The 15,637-nt window shown below is 54.3% G+C and overlaps 4 non-coding genes and 1 pseudogene across 4 annotated transcripts; all 5 read right to left on the bottom strand.

Annotated features, from left to right (window-relative positions):
• Window positions 1–756: 756 nt before the first annotated feature.
• On the bottom strand, window positions 757–875 carry LOC138558850 (5S ribosomal RNA). Its single transcript, XR_011298968.1, has one exon. It is a non-coding gene; the product is annotated as a 5S ribosomal RNA (ribosomal RNA).
• Window positions 876–4,001: 3,126 nt separating this feature from the next.
• LOC138558848 (5S ribosomal RNA) lies at window positions 4,002–4,120 on the bottom strand. Its single transcript, XR_011298966.1, has one exon. It is a non-coding gene; the product is annotated as a 5S ribosomal RNA (ribosomal RNA).
• Window positions 4,121–7,240: 3,120 nt separating this feature from the next.
• Window positions 7,241–7,359, bottom strand: LOC138558847 (5S ribosomal RNA). Its single transcript, XR_011298965.1, has one exon. It is a non-coding gene; the product is annotated as a 5S ribosomal RNA (ribosomal RNA).
• Window positions 7,360–10,495: 3,136 nt separating this feature from the next.
• Window positions 10,496–10,614, bottom strand: LOC138558846 (5S ribosomal RNA). The gene has a single exon (XR_011298964.1). It is a non-coding gene; the product is annotated as a 5S ribosomal RNA (ribosomal RNA).
• Window positions 10,615–14,720: 4,106 nt separating this feature from the next.
• On the bottom strand, window positions 14,721–14,829 carry LOC138559057 (5S ribosomal RNA; annotated as a pseudogene).
• Window positions 14,830–15,637: the final 808 nt, after the last annotated feature.

Genomic DNA, 15,637 nt, shown 5'->3' with positions numbered 1-15,637 from the left:
GCAGCTGAGGCTCCCAGCCCAGGCAGGCTTCAGCTGAAGGCCGACTTGGGAAGCACTGAGGCCAGACCCTGGGCTCCTGGGTCCCTCGGTTGAAGGCTCGAGGCCAGACCCCTTGGCTCCTGTGTCCCTTGGCTGAAGGCTCGACCAGTGCTCGACCAGGCTCGATCAGGCGAGATATTAGGTAGCATGGGGCCCAGCTGGGACTTCTAGGAAGCTTAGGGTGACGGCCGCTTCTGCCCCATCATCCAGAGGCCTGGCTATGGAGAGGCATGATGTGGCCTCCCTCCCTTCCTGCCTCTTGTAGGCACTTCTCCCCCGTGAGCACTTCCCGCTCCAGGTGTCCCCTTGTCTCCCATGGTGCACTCTTCCTCTAGAGCCCACATATGCAGATGAGGCCCATCCACTTGCCTCCCCTAGCTGTAGGGGGCCTTGCGCGTCCACTGGAGAGAAAACGGGGAGACGCTGGAGGTGCTTTGCCAGGGACACGAGTGGCCCTTTCTGGCTGCATCCACCCACCCGAGGCGGCAAGCTGCTGCCCTGGCTTCAGTCTCCTGCTGCTGCTGCTGCTGCTGCTCCAAGTTAGTTTGGCGACAACGTGTCCGCCTCTGACGGGGCTCTGCATTGGAGCGAGGGCTGCTGTCTGCCCCTGTGCCTTTTTCACGCGCCGTGTTTGTTAAAATTAAAAGCGGAATGGAGGAAAAATGTAGTTCAAGACGGAGAAGACGAACGCCGCCTATCGGGCACAGAGTAGCAAAATGCCTACAGCACCTGGTATTCCCAGGCGGTCTCCCATCCAAGTACTAACCAGGCCCGACCCTGCTTAGCTTCCGAGATCGGACGAGATCGGGCGCATTCAGGGTGGTATGGCCGTAGGCGAAGAGTGCGCCGATTCCGAGCCTCTTGTGCTGTGTCGGCTCCTCCGACGTCCACTGCCCTCTTGCAAGGCTGAACGCTGTCCTCTGCAGTGTGCTTCTGCCCTTCTTTTTGCCTCAAGCTCAGGAGCCACAGCTGCCAGCTTGGAAAAGCAACGAGCAGCTCCATGCACCCACTTTTGAAATACCCACTTGCCTACTCATGTTTGCAAAGAAAGTGTCTGTAAATTCAGGCCAAGCCACACTTGCACTCACTCACCCAAGCATCCGTTCCTTACAAAACTTTAAAAAAAAACTCGGAAAGAAAGATGGAAATAAACACACACACAATTTTCCTGCTGGGGGCTCCTCGACGCTTTGGAAGGCAGAGGGTGATGTTGGTTGAGGCCCTTACCATATCGGGCTGGTGACCTACAAGTCCAGGAAAGAAGCAGGCCCAGTAACAGCAGCTGAGGCCCCCAGCCCAGCCCAGCCCAGGCAGGCATCAGCTTAAGGCTGACTCTCTACCCCACTGCTGCCCCAAGTTGGTTTGGCAAAAGTTTGCAAAGAAGCTGCCCGTGAATTTACCTCAAGCCACACTAGCACTCACCCAGGCGTCAGTTCCTTACAAAAATAGAAAGCACCTCTAAAAAAAGAAGAAATAAACACACACACAATTTTCCTGCTGCGGTCTCCTCGACTCTTTGGAAGGCAGAGGGCGATGTTGGTTGAGGCCTTACCTTCTCAGGCTGGCGGCCTACAAGTCCAGGAAAGAAGCAGGCCCAGTAACAGCAACTGAGGCCCCCAGCCCAGCCACGCCTAGGCAGGCATCAGCGGAAGGCTGACTCTCTACCCCAGTGCTGCCCCAAGTTGTTTTGGCAAAAGTTTGCAAAGAAGCTGCCCGTAAATTTACCTCAAGCCACACTAGCACTCACCCAGGCGTCGGTTCCTTACAAAAATAGAAAGCATCTCTAAAAAAGAAGAAATAAACACACACACAATTTTCCTGCTGGGGACTCCTCGACTCTTTGGAAGGCAGAGGGCGATGTTGGTTGAGGCCCTTACTTTCTCCGGCTGGTGGCCTACAAGTCCAGGAAAGAAGCAGGCCCAGTAACAGCAGCTGAGGCCCCCAGCCCAGCCACGCCTAGGCAGGCATCAGCAGAAGGCTGACTCTCTACCCCACTGCTGCCCCAAGTTGGTTTGGCAAAAGTTTGCAAAGAAGATGCCTGTAAATTTAACTCACGCCACACTAGCACTCACCCAGGCGTCAGTTCCTTACAAAAATAGAAAGCACCTCTAAAAAAAGAAGAAATAAACACACACACAATTTTCCTGCTGCGGTCTCCTCGACTCTTTGGAAGGCAGAGGGCGATGTTGGTTGAGGCCTTACCTTCTCAGGCTGGCGGCCTACAAGTCCAGGAAAGAAGCAGGCCCAGTAACAGCAACTGAGGCCCCCAGCCCAGCCACGCCTAGGCAGGCATCAGCGGAAGGCTGACTCTCTACCCCAGTGCTGCCCCAAGTTGGTTTGGCAAAAGTTTGCAAAGAAGCTGCCCGTAAATTTACCTCAAGCCACACTAGCACTCACCCAGGCGTCGGTTCCTTACAAAAATAGAAAGCATCTCTAAAAAAAGAAGAAATACACACACACAATTTTCCTGCTGGGGACACCTCGACTCTTTGGAAGGCAGAGGGCGATGTTGGTTGAGGCCCTTACCTTCTCGGGCTGGTGGCCTACAAGTCCAGGAAAGAAGCAGGCCCAGTAACAGCAGCTGAGGCCCCCAGACCAGCCCAGCCCAGGCAGGCATCAGCAGAAGGCTGACTCTCTACCCCACTGCTGCTCCAAGTTGGTTTGGCAAAAGTTTGCAAAGAAGATGCCTGTAAATTTAGCTCACGCCACACTAGCACTCACCCAGGCGTCGTTTCCTTACAAAAATAGAAAGCATCTCTAAAAAAGAAGAAATAAACACACACACAATTTTCCTGCTGGGGACTCCTCGACTCTTTGGAAGGCAGAGGGCGATGTTGGTTGAGGCCCTTACTTTCTCCGGCTGGTGGCCTACAAGTCCAGGAAAGAAGCAGGCCCAGTAACAGCAGCTGAGGCCCCCAGCCCAGCCACGCCTAGGCAGGCATCAGCAGAAGGCTGACTCTCTACCCCACTGCTGCCCCAAGTTGGTTTGGCAAAAGTTTGCAAAGAAGCTGCCCGTGAATTTACCTCAAGCCACACTAGCACTCATCCAGGCGTCAGTTCCTTGCAAAAATAGAAAGCACCTCTAAAAAAAGAAGAAATAAACACACACACAATTTTCCTGCTGCGGTCTCCTCGACTCCTTAGAAGGCGGAGGGCAACCTTCGCCGCTGGTGGCCTTCACATGCAGGAAAGAAGCACACCCAGGAACAGCAGCTGAGGCTCCCAGCCCAGGCAGGCTTCAGCTGAAGGCCGACTTGGGAAGCACTGAGGCCAGACCCTGGGCTCCTGGGTCCCTCGGCTGAAGGCTCGAGGCCAGACCCCTTGGCTCCTGTGTCCCTTGGCTGAAGGCTCGACCAGTGCTCGACCAGGCTCGATCAGGCGAGATATTAGGTAGCATGGGGCCCAGCTGGGACTTCTAGGAAGCTTAGGGTGACGGCCGCTTCTGCCCCATCATCCAGAGGCCTGGCTATGGAGAGGCATGATGTGGCCTCCCTCCCTTCCTGCCTCTTGTAGGCACTTCTCCCCCGTGAGCACTTCCCGCTCCAGGTGTCCCCTTGTCTCCCAGGGTGCACTCTTCCTCTAGAGCCCACATATGCAGATGAGGCCCATCCACTTGCCTCCCCTAGCTGTAGGGGGCCTTGCGCGTCCACTGGAGAGAAAACGGGGAGACGCTGGAGGTGCTTTGCCAGGGACACGAGTGGCCCTTTCTGGCTGCATCCACCCACCCGAGGCGGCAAGCTGCTGCCCTGGCTTCAGTCTCCTGCTGCTGCTGCTGCTGCTCCAAGTTAGTTTGGCGACAACGTGTCCGCCTCTGACGGGGCTCTGCATTGGAGCGAGGGCTGCTGTCTGCCCCTGTGCCTTTTTCACGCGCCGTGTTTGTTAAAATTAAAAGCGGAATGGAGGAAAAATGTAGTTCAAGACGGAGAAGACGAACTCCGCCTATCGGGCACAGAGTAGCAAAATGCCTACAGCACCTGGTATTCCCAGGCGGTCTCCCATCCAAGTACTAACCAGGCCCGACCCTGCTTAGCTTCCGAGATCGGACGAGATCGGGCGCATTCAGGGTGGTATGGCCGTAGGCGAAGAGTGCGCCGATTCCGAGCCTCTTGTGCTGTGTCGGCTCCTCCGACGTCCACTGCCCTCTTGCAAGGCTGAACGCTGTCCTCTGCAGTGTGCTTCTGCCCTTCTTTTTGCCTCAAGCTCAGGAGCCACAGCTGCCAGCTTGGAAAAGCAACGAGCAGCTCCATGCACCCACTTTTGAAATACCCACTTGCCTACTCATGTTTGCAAAGAAAGTGTCTGTAAATTCAGGCCAAGCCACACTTGCACTCACTCACCCAAGCATCCGTTCCTTACAAAACTTTAAAAAAAAACTCGGAAAGAAAGATGGAAATAAACACACACACAATTTTCCTGCTGGGGGCTCCTCGACGCTTTGGAAGGCAGAGGGTGATGTTGGTTGAGGCCCTTACCATATCGGGCTGGTGACCTACAAGTCCAGGAAAGAAGCAGGCCCAGTAACAGCAGCTGAGGCCCCCAGCCCAGCCCAGCCCAGGCAGGCATCAGCTTAAGGCTGACTCTCTACCCCACTGCTGCCCCAAGTTGGTTTGGCAAAAGTTTGCAAAGAAGCTGCCCGTGAATTTACCTCAAGCCACACTAGCACTCACCCAGGCGTCAGTTCCTTACAAAAATAGAAAGCACCTCTAAAAAAAGAAGAAATAAACACACACACAATTTTCCTGCTGCGGTCTCCTCGACTCTTTGGAAGGCAGAGGGCGATGTTGGTTGAGGCCTTACCTTCTCAGGCTGGCGGCCTACAAGTCCAGGAAAGAAGCAGGCCCAGTAACAGCAACTGAGGCCCCCAGCCCAGCCACGCCTAGGCAGGCATCAGCGGAAGGCTGACTCTCTACCCCAGTGCTGCCCCAAGTTGTTTTGGCAAAAGTTTGCAAAGAAGCTGCCCGTAAATTTACCTCAAGCCACACTAGCACTCACCCAGGCGTCGGTTCCTTACAAAAATAGAAAGCATCTCTAAAAAAGAAGAAATAAACACACACACAATTTTCCTGCTGGGGACTCCTCGACTCTTTGGAAGGCAGAGGGCGATGTTGGTTGAGGCCCTTACTTTCTCCGGCTGGTGGCCTACAAGTCCAGGAAAGAAGCAGGCCCAGTAACAGCAGCTGAGGCCCCCAGCCCAGCCACGCCTAGGCAGGCATCAGCAGAAGGCTGACTCTCTACCCCACTGCTGCCCCAAGTTGGTTTGGCAAAAGTTTGCAAAGAAGATGCCTGTAAATTTAACTCACGCCACACTAGCACTCACCCAGGCGTCAGTTCCTTACAAAAATAGAAAGCACCTCTAAAAAAAGAAGAAATAAACACACACACAATTTTCCTGCTGCGGTCTCCTCGACTCTTTGGAAGGCAGAGGGCGATGTTGGTTGAGGCCTTACCTTCTCAGGCTGGCGGCCTACAAGTTCAGGAAAGAAGCAGGCCCAGTAACAGCAACTGAGGCCCCCAGCCCAGCCACGCCTAGGCAGGCATCAGCGGAAGGCTGACTCTCTACCCCAGTGCTGCCCCAAGTTGGTTTGGCAAAAGTTTGCAAAGAAGCTGCCCGTAAATTTACCTCAAGCCACACTAGCACTCACCCAGGCGTCGGTTCCTTACAAAAATAGAAAGCATCTCTAAAAAAAGAAGAAATACACACACACAATTTTCCTGCTGGGGACACCTCGACTCTTTGGAAGGCAGAGGGCGATGTTGGTTGAGGCCCTTACCTTCTCGGGCTGGTGGCCTACAAGTCCAGGAAAGAAGCAGGCCCAGTAACAGCAGCTGAGGCCCCCAGACCAGCCCAGCCCAGGCAGGCATCAGCAGAAGGCTGACTCTCTACCCCACTGCTGCTCCAAGTTGGTTTGGCAAAAGTTTGCAAAGAAGATGCCTGTAAATTTAGCTCACGCCACACTAGCACTCACCCAGGCGTCGTTTCCTTACAAAAATAGAAAGCATCTCTAAAAAAGAAGAAATAAACACACACACAATTTTCCTGCTGGGGACTCCTCGACTCTTTGGAAGGCAGAGGGCGATGTTGGTTGAGGCCCTTACTTTCTCCGGCTGGTGGCCTACAAGTCCAGGAAAGAAGCAGGCCCAGTAACAGCAGCTGAGGCCCCCAGCCCAGCCACGCCTAGGCAGGCATCAGCAGAAGGCTGACTCTCTACCCCACTGCTGCCCCAAGTTGGTTTGGCAAAAGTTTGCAAAGAAGCTGCCCGTGAATTTACCTCAAGCCACACTAGCACTCATCCAGGCGTCAGTTCCTTGCAAAAATAGAAAGCACCTCTAAAAAAAGAAGAAATAAACACACACACAATTTTCCTGCTGCGGTCTCCTCGACTCCTTAGAAGGCGGAGGGCAACCTTCGCCGCTGGTGGCCTTCACATGCAGGAAAGAAGCACACCCAGGAACAGCAGCTGAGGCTCCCAGCCCAGGCAGGCTTCAGCTGAAGGCCGACTTGGGAAGCACTGAGGCCAGACCCTGGGCTCCTGGGTCCCTCGGCTGAAGGCTCGAGGCCAGACCCCTTGGCTCCTGTGTCCCTTGGCTGAAGGCTCGACCAGTGCTCGACCAGGCTCGATCAGGCGAGATATTAGGTAGCATGGGGCCCAGCTGGGACTTCTAGGAAGCTTAGGGTGACGGCCGCTTCTGCCCCATCATCCAGAGGCCTGGCTATGGAGAGGCATGATGTGGCCTCCCTCCCTTCCTGCCTCTTGTAGGCACTTCTCCCCCGTGAGCACTTCCCGCTCCAGGTGTCCCCTTGTCTCCCAGGGTGCACTCTTCCTCTAGAGCCCACATATGCAGATGAGGCCCATCCACTTGCCTCCCCTAGCTGTAGGGGGCCTTGCGCGTCCACTGGAGAGAAAACGGGGAGACGCTGGAGGTGCTTTGCCAGGGACACGAGTGGCCCTTTCTGGCTGCATCCACCCACCCGAGGCGGCAAGCTGCTGCCCTGGCTTCAGTCTCCTGCTGCTGCTGCTCCAAGTTAGTTTGGCGACAACGTGTCCGCCTCTGACGGGGCTCTGCATTGGAGCGAGGGCTGCTGTCTGCCCCTGTGCCTTTTTCACGCACCGTGTTTGTTAAAATTAAAAGCGGAATGGAGGAAAAATGTAGTTCAAGACGGAGAAGACGAACGCCGCCTATCGGGCACAGAGTAGCAAAATGCCTACAGCACCTGGTATTCCCAGGCGGTCTCCCATCCAAGTACTAACCAGGCCCGACCCTGCTTAGCTTCCGAGATCGGACGAGATCGGGCGCATTCAGGGTGGTATGGCCGTAGGCGAAGAGTGCGCAGATTCCGAGCCTCTTGTGCTGTGTCGGCTCCTCCGACGTCCACTGCCCTCTTGCAAGGCTGAACGCTGTCCTCTGCAGTGTGCTTCTGCCCTTCTTTTTGCCTCAAGCTCAGGAGCCACAGCTGCCAGCTTGGAAAAGCAACGAGCAGCTCCATGCACCCACTTTTGAAATACCCACTTGCCTACTCATGTTTGCAAAGAAAGTGTCTGTAAATTCAGGCCAAGCCACACTTGCACTCACTCACCCAAGCATCCGTTCCTTACAAAACTTTAAAAAAAAACTCGGAAAGAAAGATGGAAATAAACACACACACAATTTTCCTGCTGGGGGCTCCTCGACGCTTTGGAAGGCAGAGGGTGATGTTGGTTGAGGCCCTTACCATATCGGGCTGGTGGCCTACAAGTCCAGGAAAGAAGCAGGCCCAGTAACAGCAGCTGAGGCCCCCAGCCCAGCCCAGGCAGGCATCAGCTTAAGGCTGACTCTCTACCCCACTGCTGCCCCAAGTTGGTTTGGCAAAAGTTTGCAAAGAAGCTGCCCGTGAATTTACCTCAAGCCACACTAGCACTCACCCAGGCGTCAGTTCCTTACAAAAATAGAAAGCACCTCTAAAAAAAGAAGAAATAAACACACACACAATTTTCCTGCTGCGGTCTCCTCGACTCTTTGGAAGGCAGAGGGCGATGTTGGTTGAGGCCTTACCTTCTCAGGCTGGCGGCCTACAAGTCCAGGAAAGAAGCAGGCCCAGTAACAGCAACTGAGGCCCCCAGCCCAGCCACGCCTAGGCAGGCATCAGCGGAAGGCTGACTCTCTACCCCAGTGCTGCCCCAAGTTGTTTTGGCAAAAGTTTGCAAAGAAGCTGCCCGTAAATTTACCTCAAGCCACATTTACCTCAAGCCACACTAGCACTCACCCAGGCGTCGGTTCCTTACAAAAATAGAAAGCATCTCTAAAAAAGAAGAAATAAACACACACACAATTTTCCTGCTGGGGACTCCTCGACTCTTTGGAAGGCAGAGGGCGATGTTGGTTGAGGCCCTTACTTTCTCCGGCTGGTGGCCTACAAGTCCAGGAAAGAAGCAGGCCCAGTAACAGCAGCTGAGGCCCCCAGCCCAGCCACGCCTAGGCAGGCATCAGCAGAAGGCTGACTCTCTACCCCACTGCTGCCCCAAGTTGGTTTGGCAAAAGTTTGCAAAGAAGATGCCTGTAAATTTAACTCACGCCACACTAGCACTCACCCAGGCGTCAGTTCCTTACAAAAATAGAAAGCACCTCTAAAAAAAGAAGAAATAAACACACACACAATTTTCCTGCTGCGGTCTCCTCGACTCTTTGGAAGGCAGAGGGCGATGTTGGTTGAGGCCTTACCTTCTCAGGCTGGCGGCCTACAAGTCCAGGAAAGAAGCAGGCCCAGTAACAGCAACTGAGGCCCCCAGCCCAGCCACGCCTAGGCAGGCATCAGCGGAAGGCTGACTCTCTACCCCAGTGCTGCCCCAAGTTGGTTTGGCAAAAGTTTGCAAAGAAGCTGCCCGTAAATTTACCTCAAGCCACACTAGCACTCACCAAGGCGTCGGTTCCTTACAAAAATAGAAAGCATCTCTAAAAAAAGAAGAAATACACACACACAATTTTCCTGCTGGGGACACCTCGACTCTTTGGAAGGCAGAGGGCGATGTTGGTTGAGGCCCTTACCTTCTCGGGCTGGTGGCCTACAAGTCCAGGAAAGAAGCAGGCCCAGTAACAGCAGCTGAGGCCCCCAGACCAGCCCAGCCCAGGCAGGCATCAGCAGAAGGCTGACTCTCTACCCCACTGCTGCTCCAAGTTGGTTTGGCAAAAGTTTGCAAAGAAGATGCCTGTAAATTTAGCTCACGCCACACTAGCACTCACCCAGGCGTCGTTTCCTTACAAAAATAGAAAGCATCTCTAAAAAAGAAGAAATAAACACACACACAATTTTCCTGCTGGGGACTCCTCGACTCTTTGGAAGGCAGAGGGCGATGTTGGTTGAGGCCCTTACTTTCTCCGGCTGGTGGCCTACAAGTCCAGGAAAGAAGCAGGCCCAGTAACAGCAGCTGAGGCCCCCAGCCCAGCCACGCCTAGGCAGGCATCAGCAGAAGGCTGACTCTCTACCCCACTGCTGCCCCAAGTTGGTTTGGCAAAAGTTTGCAAAGAAGCTGCCCGTGAATTTACCTCAAGCCACACTAGCACTCACCCAGGCGTCAGTTCCTTACAAAAATAGAAAGAATCTCTAAAAAAGAAGAAATAAACACACACACAATTTTCCTGCTTCTATCCCCTCGACTCCTTGGAAGGCGGAGGGCAACCTTCGCCGCTGGTGGCCTTCACATGCAGGAAAGAAGCACACCCAGGAACAGCAGCTGAGGCTCCCAGCCCAGGCAGGCTTCAGCTGAAGGCCGACTTGGGAAGCACTGAGGCCAGACCCTGGGCTCCTGGGTCCCTCGGTTGAAGGCTCGAGGCCAGACCCCTTGGCTCCTGTGTCCCTTGGCTGAAGGCTCGACCAGTGCTCGACCAGGCTCGATCAGGCGAGATATTAGGTAGCATGGGGCCCAGCTGGGACTTCTAGGAAGCTTAGGGTGACGGCCGCTTCTGCCCCATCATCCAGAGGCCTGGCTATGGAGAGGCATGATGTGGCCTCCCTCCCTTCCTGCCTCTTGTAGGCACTTCTCCCCCGTGAGCACTTCCCGCTCCAGGTGTCCCCTTGTCTCCCAGGGTGCACTCTTCCTCTAGAGCCCACATATGCAGATGAGGCCCATCCACTTGCCTCCCCTAGCTGTAGGGGGCCTTGCGCGTCCACTGGAGAGAAAACGGGGAGACGCTGGAGGTGCTTTGCCAGGGACACGAGTGGCCCTTTCTGGCTGCATCCACCCACCCGAGGCGGCAAGCTGCTGCCCTGGCTTCAGTCTCCTGCTGCTGCTGCTGCTGCTCCAAGTTAGTTTGGCGACAACGTGTCCGCCTCTGACGGGGCTCTGCATTGGAGCGAGGGCTGCTGTCTGCCCCTGTGCCTTTTTCACGCGCCGTGTTTGTTAAAATTAAAAGCGGAATGGAGGAAAAATGTAGTTCAAGACGGAGAAGACGAACTCCGCCTATCGGGCACAGAGTAGCAAAATGCCTACAGCACCTGGTATTCCCAGGCGGTCTCCCATCCAAGTACTAACCAGGCCCGACCCTGCTTAGCTTCCGAGATCGGACGAGATCGGGCGCATTCAGGGTGGTATGGCCGTAGGCGAAGAGTGCGCCGATTCCGAGCCTCTTGTGCTGTGTCGGCTCCTCCGACGTCCACTGCCCTCTTGCAAGGCTGAACGCTGTCCTCTGCAGTGTGCTTCTGCCCTTCTTTTTGCCTCAAGCTCAGGAGCCACAGCTGCCAGCTTGGAAAAGCAACGAGCAGCTCCATGCACCCACTTTTGAAATACCCACTTGCCTACTCATGTTTGCAAAGAAAGTGTCTGTAAATTCAGGCCAAGCCACACTTGCACTCACTCACCCAAGCATCCGTTCCTTACAAAACTTTAAAAAAAAACTCGGAAAGAAAGATGGAAATAAACACACACACAATTTTCCTGCTGGGGGCTCCTCGACGCTTTGGAAGGCAGAGGGTGATGTTGGTTGAGGCCCTTACCATATCGGGCTGGTGACCTACAAGTCCAGGAAAGAAGCAGGCCCAGTAACAGCAGCTGAGGCCCCCAGCCCAGCCCAGCCCAGGCAGGCATCAGCTTAAGGCTGACTCTCTACCCCACTGCTGCCCCAAGTTGGTTTGGCAAAAGTTTGCAAAGAAGCTGCCCGTGAATTTACCTCAAGCCACACTAGCACTCACCCAGGCGTCAGTTCCTTACAAAAATAGAAAGCACCTCTAAAAAAAGAAGAAATAAACACACACACAATTTTCCTGCTGCGGTCTCCTCGACTCTTTGGAAGGCAGAGGGCGATGTTGGTTGAGGCCTTACCTTCTCAGGCTGGCGGCCTACAAGTCCAGGAAAGAAGCAGGCCCAGTAACAGCAACTGAGGCCCCCAGCCCAGCCACGCCTAGGCAGGCATCAGCGGAAGGCTGACTCTCTACCCCAGTGCTGCCCCAAGTTGTTTTGGCAAAAGTTTGCAAAGAAGCTGCCCGTAAATTTACCTCAAGCCACACTAGCACTCACCCAGGCGTCGGTTCCTTACAAAAATAGAAAGCATCTCTAAAAAAGAAGAAATAAACACACACACAATTTTCCTGCTGGGGACTCCTCGACTCTTTGGAAGGCAGAGGGCGATGTTGGTTGAGGCCCTTACTTTCTCCGGCTGGTGGCCTACAAGTCCAGGAAAGAAGCAGGCCCAGTAACAGCAGCTGAGGCCCCCAGCCCAGCCACGCCTAGGCAGGCATCAGCAGAAGGCTGACTCTCTACCCCACTGCTGCCCCAAGTTGGTTTGGCAAAAGTTTGCAAAGAAGATGCCTGTAAATTTAACTCACGCCACACTAGCACTCACCCAGGCGTCAGTTCCTTACAAAAATAGAAAGCACCTCTAAAAAAAGAAGAAATAAACACACACACAATTTTCCTGCTGCGGTCTCCTCGACTCTTTGGAAGGCAGAGGGCGATGTTGGTTGAGGCCTTACCTTCTCAGGCTGGCGGCCTACAAGTCCAGGAAAGAAGCAGGCCCAGTAACAGCAACTGAGGCCCCCAGCCCAGCCACGCCTAGGCAGGCATCAGCGGAAGGCTGACTCTCTACCCCAGTGCTGCCCCAAGTTGGTTTGGCAAAAGTTTGCAAAGAAGCTGCCCGTGAATTTACCTCAAGCCACACTAGCACTCACCCAGGCGTCAGTTCCTTACAAAAATAGAAAGCACCTCTAAAAAAAGAAGAAATAAACACACACACAATTTTCCTGCTGCGGTCTCCTCGACTCTTTGGAAGGCAGAGGGCGATGTTGGTTGAGGCCTTACCTTCTCAGGCTGGCGGCCTACAAGTCCAGGAAAGAAGCAGGCCCAGTAACAGCAACTGAGGCCCCCAGCCCAGCCACGCCTAGGCAGGCATCAGCGGAAGGCTGACTCTCTACCCCAGTGCTGCCCCAAGTTGTTTTGGCAAAAGTTTGCAAAGAAGCTGCCCGTAAATTTACCTCAAGCCACATTTACCTCAAGCCACACTAGCACTCACCCAGGCGTCGGTTCCTTACAAAAATAGAAAGCATCTCTAAAAAAGAAGAAATAAACACACACACAATTTTCCTGCTGGGGACTCCTCGACTCTTTGGAAGGCAGAGGGCGATGTTGGTTGAGGCCCTTACTTTCTCCGGCTGGTGGCCTACAAGTCCAGGAAAGAAGCAGGCCCAGTAACAGCAGCTGAGGCCCCCAGCCCAGCCACGCCTAGGCAGGCATCAGCAGAAGGCTGACTCTCTACCCCACTGCTGCCCCAAGTTGGTTTGGCAAAAGTTTGCAAAGAAGATGCCTGTAAATTTAACTCACGCCACACTAGCACTCACCCAGGCGTCAGTTCCTTACAAAAATAGAAAGCACCTCTAAAAAAAGAAGAAATAAACACACACACAATTTTCCTGCTGCGGTCTCCTCGACTCTTTGGAAGGCAGAGGGCGATGTTGGTTGAGGCCTTACCTTCTCAGGCTGGCGGCCTACAAGTCCAGGAAAGAAGCAGGCCCAGTAACAGCAACTGAGGCCCCCAGCCCAGCCACGCCTAGGCAGGCATCAGCGGAAGGCTGACTCTCTACCCCAGTGCTGCCCCAAGTTGGTTTGGCAAAAGTTTGCAAAGAAGCTGCCCGTAAATTTACCTCAAGCCACACTAGCACTCACCCAGGCGTCGGTTCCTTACAAAAATAGAAAGCATCTCTAAAAAAAGAAGAAATACACACACACAATTTTCCTGCTGGGGACACCTCGACTCTTTGGAAGGCAGAGGGCGATGTTGGTTGAGGCCCTTACCTTCTCGGGCTGGTGGCCTACAAGTCCAGGAAAGAAGCAGGCCCAGTAACAGCAGCTGAGGCCCCCAGACCAGCCCAGCCCAGGCATCAGCAGAAGGCTGACTCTCTACCCCACTGCTGCTCCAAGTTGGTTTGGCAAAAGTTTGCAAAGAAGATGCCTGTAAATTTAGCTCACGCCACACTAGCACTCACCCAGGCGTCGTTTCCTTACAAAAATAGAAAGCATCTCTAAAAAAGAAGAAATAAACACACACACAATTTTCCTGCTGGGGACTCCTCGACTCTTTGGAAGGCAGAGGGCGATGTTGGTTGAGGCCCTTACTTTCTCCGGCTGGTGGCCTACAAGTCCAGGAAAGAAGCAGGCCCAGTAACAGCAGCTGAGGCCCCCAGCCCAGCCACGCCTAGGCAGGCATCAGCAGAAGGCTGACTCTCTACCCCACTGCTGCCCCAAGTTGGTTTGGCAAAAGTTTGCAAAGAAGCTGCCCGTGAATTTACCTCAAGCCACACTAGCACTCACCCAAGCGTCAGTTCCTTACAAAAATAGAAAGAATCTCTAAAAAAGAAGAAATAAACACACACACAATTTTCCTGCTTCTATCCCCTCGACTCCTTGGAAGGCGGAGGGCAACCTTCGCCGCTGGTGGCCTTCACATGCAGGAAAGAAGCACACCCAGGAACAGCAGCTGAGGCTCCCAGCCCAGGCAGGCTTCAGCTGAAGGCCGACTTGGGAAGCACTGAGGCCAGACCCTGGGCTCCTGGGTCCCTCGGTTGAAGGCTCGAGGCCAGACCCCTTGGCTCCTGTGTCCCTTGGCTGAAGGCTCGACCAGTGCTCGACCAGGCTCGATCAGGCGAGATATTAGGTAGCATGGGGCCCAGCTGGGACTTCTAGGAAGCTTAGGGTGACGGCCGCTTCTGCCCCATCATCCAGAGGCCTGGCTATGGAGAGGCATGATGTGGCCTCCCTCCCTTCCTGCCTCTTGTAGGCACTTCTCCCCCGTGAGCACTTCCCGCTCCAGGTGTCCCCTTGTCTCCCAGGGTGCACTCTTCCTCTAGAGCCCACATATGCAGATGAGGCCCATCCACTTGCCTCCCCTAGCTGTAGGGGGCCTTGCGCGTCCACTGGAGAGAAAACGGGGAGACGCTGGAGGTGCTTTGCCAGGGACACGAGTGGCCCTTTCTGGCTGCATCCACCCACCCGAGGCGGCAAGCTGCTGCCCTGGCTTCAGTCTCCTGCTGCTGCTGCTCCAAGTTAGTTTGGCGACAACGTGTCCGCCTCTGACGGGGCTCTGCATTGGAGCGAGGGCTGCTGTCTGCCCCTGTGCCTTTTTCACGCGCCGTGTTTGTTAAAATTAAAAGCGGAATGGAGGAAAAATGTAGTTCAAGACGGAGAAGACGAACGCCGCCTATCGGGCACAGAGTAGCAAAATGCCTACAGCACCTGGTATTCCCAGGCGGTCTCCCATCCAAGTACTAACCAGGCCCGACCCTGCTTAGCTTCCGAGATCGGGCGCATTCAGGGTGGTATGGCCGTAGGCGAAGAGTGCGCAGATTCCGAGCCTCTTGTGCTGTGTCGGCTCCTCCGACGTCCACTGCCCTCTTGCAAGGCTGAACGCTGTCCTCTGCAGTGTGCTTCTGCCCTTCTTTTTGCCTCAAGCTCAGGAGCCACAGCTGCCAGCTTGGAAAAGCAACGAGCAGCTCCATGCACCCACTTTTGAAATACCCACTTGCCTACTCATGTTTGCAAAGAAAGTGTCTGTAAATTCAGGCCAAGCCACACTTGCACTCACTCACCCAAGCATCCGTTCCTTACAAAACTTTAAAAAAAAACTCGGAAAGAAAGATGGAAATAAACACACACACAATTTTCCTGCTGGGGGCTCCTCGACGCTTTGGAAGGCAGAGGGTGATGTTGGTTGAGGCCCTTACCATATCGGGCTGGTGGCCTACAAGTCCAGGAAAGAAGCAGGCCCAGTAACAGCAGCTGAGGCCCCCAGCCCAGCCCAGGCAGGCATCAGCTTAAGGCTGACTCTCTACCCCACTGCTGCCCCAAGTTGGTTTGGCAAAAGTTTGCAAAGAAGCTGCCCGTGAATTTACCTCAAGCCACACTAGCACTCACCCAGGCGTCAGTTCCTTACAAAAATAGAAAGCACCTCTAAAAAAAGAAGAAATAAACACACACACAATTTTCCTGCTGCGGTCTCCTCGACTCTTTGGAAGGCAGAGGGCGATGTTGGTTGAGGCCTTACCTTCTCAGGCTGGCGGCCTACAAGTCCAGGAAAGAAGCAGGCCCAGTAACAGCAACTGAGGCCCCCAGCCCAGCCACGCCTAGGCAGGCATCAGCGG

Source organism: Ambystoma mexicanum, unplaced genomic scaffold (genome assembly GCF_040938575.1).
Source record: "Ambystoma mexicanum isolate Mex_15411 unplaced genomic scaffold, UKY_AmexF1_1 Mex_scaf34, whole genome shotgun sequence".
Taxonomy (NCBI): domain Eukaryota; kingdom Metazoa; phylum Chordata; class Amphibia; order Caudata; family Ambystomatidae; genus Ambystoma; species Ambystoma mexicanum.
The sequence above is the reverse complement of the archived record's forward strand: the minus strand, read 5'-3'. Positions and strand labels throughout refer to the sequence as shown.